An 8,710-nucleotide genomic window follows, 5' to 3' on the forward strand; every position below is an offset into this window, starting at 1 on the left:
CATCTTCTCCACAAGCTTGCTTCACACTAGTGATCCTTAATACATGCTCAACCATCACACGATCCAACCATAATCTCAAAAGCAAACTTCCAAGTGGCGAGCTCATCATTGGGGGGGTGGGAGAATGGGATATTTTTTTTCTCTCCCTCTCTGTTGAGAATGCAAGCTCATCGACAGCAGCCAGCTGTGGTGGATATCATTAGATGTGTGGACAGTAGTGTAGTGGTGTGTGGACAATAATGGCCTTATGCCCAATTGGCCAAGTGTGTGTGGACATTAGTACTAGGTTATGTTATATGTGATATCCCTTATAGAATTTGCTGATTTCGGTGAAGGAGAATGAAGCTAGTTATGGAGCTTCTCTACATTTGTGAGATGAATTAATGAGAGTAATTATGCTATGAGGAGGTAATTCATAGAATATATATTTCCACGTTTAGCATTATTTATGAATTGGAGTTAATTCATAGAATATATATTCCCATATTTTTCATTTTTATGAATTTTCCTAGATGGGTTTAGACTGGGATGCCTTTATAAATCCGGGCGATCGTAGCTTACTTTACGCATACGTGTGCGAAGCTGTATTGCATGAGAGTAATTGATTACCATAGTTAATGTAAGTACATATCATTAGATTGGATAATGAAGGTGAGCGTATGGTGGTCCGAAATATTTTGAGACGATCGATTTTGAGTCTCGAGATAAATATTAATTGATTTTATGACTACAAGCACTATTAATTCATTTTGGGCATGCCATCCATATTTATTGACGATATATATATTATTTGGGACATGTGAAAGCTCCCTTGTGCATATTTGATTTTGGAAGATATGTATACCTTTATATAGTTTTAGGTTCACATCTATTTTTAAAGTAGATTAGCTTGCACGCTCAATAAAGCAAGCTATTCTTAAAGAAGTAGACATATTTGTAAAAGGACACTATTTTGAGCCCCAAAAGTTATCCCAAGAAATATATTTAAGTATAGTAAGAGAAAGCGTGGGCTCACTCGTGTGGGGCAAATTGGACCCAATCTTGTGCCTTGAGAAATTGTTTATTCTATTTATATTTGGTATTTAATATTTTTGCAATCAATTCATCGGGTGCATGTCAATCTCCCACAATAGTAGTATGAAATTGATTGCAACAATTGAAAGAGATGAAGAGGTATTGGACAAAGAGGTAAAAAGAAGCTAAAGCAAAGGTAAATTTTCAATTGCAAAGAATAAAAAATACTATGGTTTCAAAGAGAAACTTGTTTTTGTGCATTGGGCAATAAAAACCCATACTTCTTTTACCCAAGAGTTATTATAAGAAGTTAATTTGTAGAATATATATTCTCACGTTTACCATTATTTATGAATTTTCCTAGATGGGTTTAGATTGGGACACCTTTCTAAATCCAGGCGATTGTAGCTTACTTTTTTATGCGTATGCAGGTGAATCCGTACATGCGTGGGAGTATTGGCTATATCATGTCAATAGTATGAGTTTCGCATGGTTATTTATATTTTAAATCAATTACTTTATTAATTGATTGGCATAGTTGATGTAAGTGTAGATCATTGGATTTGATAATAGAGGCGAGCTGTTGGTGGTCCGGAATATTTTGGGATAATCGATTTTGAGTGTCACTAAATATTATTTGATTCTATGACTACAAGCACCATTAATTCATTTTGGGAGCCATCCATATTTATTGACAATGTATATATTATTTGGGATATGTGAAAGCTCCCTTATGCATATTTGATTTTACAAGATATGTACACCTTTATATGGTTTTAGGTTCACATCTATTTCTAAAGTAGATTAGCTTGCACACTCAATAAAGCAAGCTATTTCTGAAGCAAGCTATTCTTGAAGAAGTCGACATATTTGTAAAAGGACACTATTTTGAGCCTCAAAAGTTATCTCAAGCAATATATTTAAGTACACCAAGAGGAAGCATGGGCTCACTCTTGTGTGGGGGGAAATTAGACCCAATCTTGTGTCTTGAGAAATTATTTATTCTATTTATGCTTGGTATTTAATATTTTTGTAACCAATTCATTGGATTCATGTCAACCTCCCACAATAAATTAGAGTACAAATGATCAGCCATGACATGTTTTTTGCCAGGTCTCACAACAACAGTGAAATCAAACTCAAGGAGAATCAATAACCATCGTGTGATTCTTCCTGTGTGGAGCATGGTTTGTTTACCAGATACAACAATGCTTGATGATCCACATAGAAAACAAACTTGGTGGCAAGGAGGTAATAACGAAATTTCCTTACTGCATATATCATTGCCAACCCTTCTCGCTCCGTAGTGGTGTAGTTCATTTCAGTATCGTTCAACTGGCGAACTGGCAAAGCTAATGGGGTAGTCTAGTTTATGTTCTCCAGGTTGAGTTAGTACACACCCAATAGCAAAGTTTGATGCATCAATATGCACATGGAAGATTAAATCCCAGTTAGGCATTAAAGATTAGAGCACTCGCCAAGGCCTTCTTTAATAGCTCATAGGCACGGTCACAATCTTCGGTCCAAATAAACTCGATGAGAAGCTTATACAATGGTCGAGCTATCTCGATGAAGAATAGAATAAACCTTCGATAATAACCAACATGGCCCATAAAGCGTTGGACTCCCTTATAGTTGGTGGGTGGGGGTAATTCCAGAATGACCTTGATTTTACTCTCGTCAGTGGAAATCCCATTTTTGGACACTATATGCCCTAAGATAACTCCGTGTTTAACCCAGAATTGGCATTTGAAAGGATTCAATGAGATGCGATATAATCTACACCTTTCAAATATTTTTCGTAAACACATCAAGTGCTCGTCCCAAGAGGAATGAACACAAAGATCATCTAAGAAAGCTTCACAAAAGTCCCTTAGATATTCCTTAAAGGCTGTGTTTATCAATCGTTGGAATGTTGCAGGTGCATTGGTCAAAAGCCAAAGGCCATGACACGAAAGGCAAACACTCCAAACTCTGTGATAAATGCTGTTTTAGCTTGGTCCTCTACTGTAATTGTGATCTGATTGTAACCAGAGTACCCATCTAAAAAGCTATATACCTCCTTGTGCCTGCAACTCTTTCAAGCACATGTTCAGAATACGGCAAGGGGTAATGATCCCTTCTAGTGGCTGCATTAACCTTTTTGAGATCAACTCACACTCTGAGTTTCCCATTCTTCTTTGGTACGATGACTATCGGGGAAACCCATTCTGAGTGCTCAATAGGGTATATGAATCCACATTTTATAAGCTTTTCAATTTCCTCTTGTACAATCTTTGCATACTTAGGATTCATTGGGTAGGGACGTTGCTGGACTGGTTTAGCAGGTGCATTGGTCAAGCCAAAGGCCATGACACGAAAGGCAAACACTCCAAACTCCGTGATAAATGCTGTTTTAGCTTGGTCCTCTACTGCAATTGTGATCTGATTGTAACCAAAGTACCCATCTAAAAAGCTATATACCTCCTTGCCTGCAACACTTTCAAGCACATGTTTAGAATACGGCAAGGGGTAATGATCCCTTCTGGTGGCTGCATTAACCTTTTTGAGATCAACTCACACTCTGAGTTTCCCATTCTTCTTTGGTACGATGACTATCGAGGAAACCCATTCTGAGTGCTCAATAGGGTATATGAATCCACATTTTATAAGCTTTTCAATTTCCTCTTGTACAATCTTTACATACTTAGGATTCATTGGGTAAGGACGTTGCTGGACTAGTTTAGCAGTGCTAATCATTGGAATTGTGTGTTGCACCACAGAGGGTGGGACACCCTTCATATCATGATATGTCCAAGCAAATATGTCTTTGAATTCCTTAAGAAGTGTCTTTGAATTCCTTAAGAAGTGTCTTAAGTGTAGCTTCCTCCGTCGTCTGGGTGAGGTCCTGAGCAATAAAAACTGGGTTAGACTCACCTGGATCTGCTAGTTCTATCTCCTTAACTACCGTCGGGCCATCGTAGACACCGCTACTCCCATTGGTAGGCGTTCGTTGGGCTTTTGTGTAGATGACTTTACGTTCCCCTATGTGGTAAATGATTTGAAATGCTCAGGTGCGGGGTGTAAGTCTACCGGTTCTTGTTGTGCCAAGTTTTTTTCTTTTAATTCCGCATCCTTTTGTTGCTGAGCTAACTCTTGGTTTTGCCGCCTTCTCGCAGTACGACTTAGTTTTGGCTTCTCTTCAATTTCTAATTGGGCGACGTCATGAGGTTGCGGAATACACCACATGACACTTTGGAGGTATTGTCCCCAATTATCCCGCTAACTTTCGATGAGCGTCAATAGCTCCTACATAATAACTAAGCCATTCTGCAGTGGATCTCTCTTTGTTTATTGTAGTTCGTACATTAGCTCGATAGCGTTGTCGCTTATGTCTCGTTTTCTTCTTACTAAGTTTTTGATTTTTGTTTCTGTCAGATTCGGACTCACTTGGTCGATCTTCACTTGTGTCCCCTCACTCTCGGATGAACTGCAGGAGGTCACTGTCCTAGGCCTTAAGCACATTGTTTCCACACTTGGGTGAATATTTGATTCATCCCTCCCATCAGGCTCAGAGTCAGTTTCTTCTTGAGATTCAGACGACTCAGAGTTGCATTGGTCAGAGTCTTCGCTACTGTCAGTGTCAAGGGAGTTTGCCACTTTCTTGTCATCAGGAGTCAAGTGCATAACACCTATCATGTTTATTGGCACTAACGGTGGCATTTCTTGCCCCTCAGGCATTACCCAACTTGTGCCTCTATTTCCCCATGTGTCTATGGTTGCCGCTAGGTGTACCCAATCCACGTTATCCGACTCAGTCATACCCGGTAAGACATCCATATAAGGAGAATCTTTCCCATCATCGGTCTCTTTTTTGCATGTATAGCAATACTTTAATGGGGCGGAGTGAATAGTGGTATCCGATCGATTATCGATGATAACCTTGCTTCCTAAAGGATGCACGCGACCATTCTCAAGATCAACTCGAATGACAGAGTCCTGGAATTGTAGGTAGACATGGTTTTTTGACCAGTCATGCACCATTTGTGCTTCCCTCTCATGAAAGGACATCCTAAGATCATTTGATATGACATAGAATGCTTGGAGAAATCCATCACAATGAAGGTATGTCTTCCCTTGTACCCCAGAACCTTGATCTTAAGGTCCCTTAACATCCCAATAGGTTTAGCAATAGTTCCGTTTGCCATCTTAATCACTATGTTTGTGACTTCAAGGTGAGGTCTTCCTATAGATTCCCAATAGTTTTTAGTCACAATGCTTACTCCAGCACCACCATCAAGGATTCCCTTTAGATTTAATCCCTTGGTAGTAATGGGGAGGGTTGCATTAGATTCATCACCTTCAAAGTACTGTCCCAACTTGTTAATAGGTATTTCAATGACCGAGTCTTCATCTAGGTTGGGTTGTAAATCCCAATGTTCCCCTTCATCTTGAAGCGTGTCGGGTCTATTCATATTTGTAAATTGTGGTAACCCCGCCTTTAGTTCTCCATTGAGAAATGCCCGAAGAGCTAAGAATAGCTTAGGATCTCCGTATTGGATATGATCGTGGTTCTGATTTCAGAGGACATGAAATCCATTAGCTTGGACACATTCAACGGTACTTTTCGAGATATCGGCCCCTAGCTAGAGACTGGTGAAGATGGAATCACTTCCTCTTCTCGATGGGGTCAGGCATTCCCTCACTAAACATTCTTTCAAGCAAGAAGGGTGGTTGCCCACTTCCTGATGTCCTATCCTCACTTTCTTCCCGAATGATACTAGGTATAGCTAACGGTTTATGGTTCTGTGAGGCTAAACTTGTGTAGGAAACACTGTGTCTAAAATTTGGATTTTTCTAGGGTTTGGCTCCAGTTCTCTTTGTGTTTCTTCCACCAAACCCCTTATTAAGTGTTGCACTTGTTCAATCTCCTCAACTGGGTTTGGGTAAGTTTCAATCTTTTTCTTGAGGGTTTTTGGCCCACGTGGCTTGTCTTGGGGAGTCTCAGTCAATTTGGGGGCCGAGAGGGCATTAGCTGACTTGGTTGTGGGGCCGAGGAAGTTTCCTTCTGTTTCCCCTGATTTATGTATTCGCTTGATTCTCCTTCATTGAGATCACGAGTGGGTTCCTCCCTTAAGGTAGTGGCTTTGGTCCCCATGGTTTCTATTGAATCAGAATCATCTTCAGGATCATTCATATACACGGGGTCCTCTCATGTTCCTATGTTAGTCTTTGAACTAGGCTTGGAGCTCGTGGCATTAAGCGATCTCTTCCGTCGCGTTTTCTTTTTCTTTGCTCGAGCAATTGATGCAGTATCCCTCTCTTCGAGAATGTAGTTTTGATTTTGAAGCATTGATCGTGTAACTACATTCGCGGCAACATGTGTGGTTCCTCGTGCCTGGTTGGTGACCTCAACCAAATTCAATGGCGTAATCTTGGGTGCACTAGGATTGAACTAACGGATTTTGTTTCTGAAGACACCTTTTTACCTGCAATCATCAAGTTGTCTTCTAACTGGATTGCATTGGCAGTGACTGCTTCCCACGTTGTAAGACCTCTAATGACTAGGCCATTGTAAATGTCCTCGTGGCGCAATCCTCGGATGAATCTATCGAGGAGTTGGTTGTTATTGAAGCGTTCATCAGGAGTACAGCGAGAATTTAGATGCTTTAATCGACTAATAAAGTCTCTCATTGATTCCCCTTCCTCACGTTCAGCTTTTTGGAGTTGAGATGCTACTCCCCAAAGTACACCCTCACGTATGTATTGAAAAGATGCAGGAGGGAAGAGAGCTTGAGCTCTTGCAAGCACACACACACTCACAAAACCCTAATAGAGAACACACAAGGTGAGAGGCTGAAAATCTTCTTCTTCTTCACTCAACACTTAACACACCATATACAAGATAAGAGTACACAATATGAAAGGTACTCAACCAATACATACACGGGTTCTCTATAGTGTGAACCCAACTAAATGAGCTGGTGCTATAACTATGCCAGTCTCTAGAATGGCTGTCACACAGCCTGTCAGCCCACTGGGCCACATATCACCCATGATCTCACCAACCATGCCAGTGGTGTAAGTGTGGGGCCTATCCCCCCCAGGCGGGTCATTAGTGTCCACCGCCTCACTAGACGAGCTCGCAGCTCCTCTGTACTCGGCCTCTGTACTGGATAGAGCAACCGTAGGCTGCTTCTTGCTGCTCCAAGTCACAGCAGCACTCCCCAAAGAAAACATGAATCCACTGGTAGATCTTCTGTCTGAGATACTACCAGCCCAATCAGCATCTGTGTACCCATGTACACATATCTCTGTCCCAGTCTCATAGAATAGTCCATAATGCTAAGTAGACCTCACATACCTCAGTATGCGTCTCAATGCATCCAAATGCGATTTTCATGGAATCTGCATAAACTGACTCACCAACCCAACAGCATAGCTCAAATTTGGTCTGGTGATCGTCATATAGATCAAGCTTCCTACTATGCGTCTATACATAGTAGGATCCTCCAAAATCTCTCCTGAATCTGCACTCAACTTGCCATTTTGATCCAATGGCACGGAAATAGGCTTATAGCCTGTCATACCATACTTGGACAACATGTCCAAGCCATACTGTCTCTGCAGTAATCCAATACCATGTGGTGACCTAATCACCTCAATGCCCAAGAAATATCTGAGCTCCCCTAGATCCTTCATCTCTCAAACTTCTGTCTAAGCAAGATCTTTACATCAAAGATCTCTGCATCATGGTCCCCTGTAATGATCAAGTCATCTACATAGATGACAACAAGCACAACCCCTCTATCACCATGTCTCACATACAGCAAGAAATGTGCATTGGCTACATGAAAGCCAATAGTGACAAGATATTCAGAAATCTTGTCAGACCATGCTCTTGGTGCTTGCTTTAAGCCATACAAGGCTTTCTTCAACCTGCAAACATGCTCGGGGTGACCCACATCCTCATAACCATGTGGCTGCAACATATACACCTCTTCTTGCAAATCCCCATGCAAGAATGCATTCTTTACATCCATCTGATGTAAAGACCATTGCTTTGACGTAGCCACTGCTATCGCAACTCTCACTGTTGCCATCTTGGCAACTGGGCTGAAAGTTTCCTCATAATCAATGCCATATGTCTGTGCATATCCTTTGGCTACCAATCTAGCCTTGTACCTGTTTATGCTTCCATCATTGTTATGTCTAACTTTGTACACCCACTTGCATCCAATGGCTTTCTTGCCTTCAGGAAATTGCACTAAGTCCCAAGTTTCATTTCCATATAGTACATTCATCTCCTCATCCATAGCTTTCTCCCAACACACATTTCCAATAGCCTCATCAATGCATGTGGGCTCAACAACCTGCACAACCTTTGCCATATATGCATAGTGATGTGCCACATGACCATCATAGGTAAATCTCTGCACAGGATTTTTCACTCTCCCAGATCTTCGCAGCTTTTCATTCATGGCTTCCATAGCCTTCTTTACACCAGGTGTTCTCATAGCTGGGATCCCAAGCTCCTCATCAAGGCTCATATCTGAGCCACTAGACTCTCCATCAACATGAGAATGCCCTGCAGAAATGTCACGCATACCAAGGGGCTCAACCACTTTCTCTTTTCCTTTACGTGATGTACTAATCACATTTGCAGGACTGGTATTATGACGCAGCCTGCCACTCCATGGTCTATCAACAGACCCAC

This window comes from Cibotium barometz, chromosome 33 (assembly GCF_041138505.1).
Source record: "Cibotium barometz isolate CiBa-2024 chromosome 33, ASM4113850v1, whole genome shotgun sequence".
Classification (NCBI taxonomy): domain Eukaryota; kingdom Viridiplantae; phylum Streptophyta; class Polypodiopsida; order Cyatheales; family Cibotiaceae; genus Cibotium; species Cibotium barometz.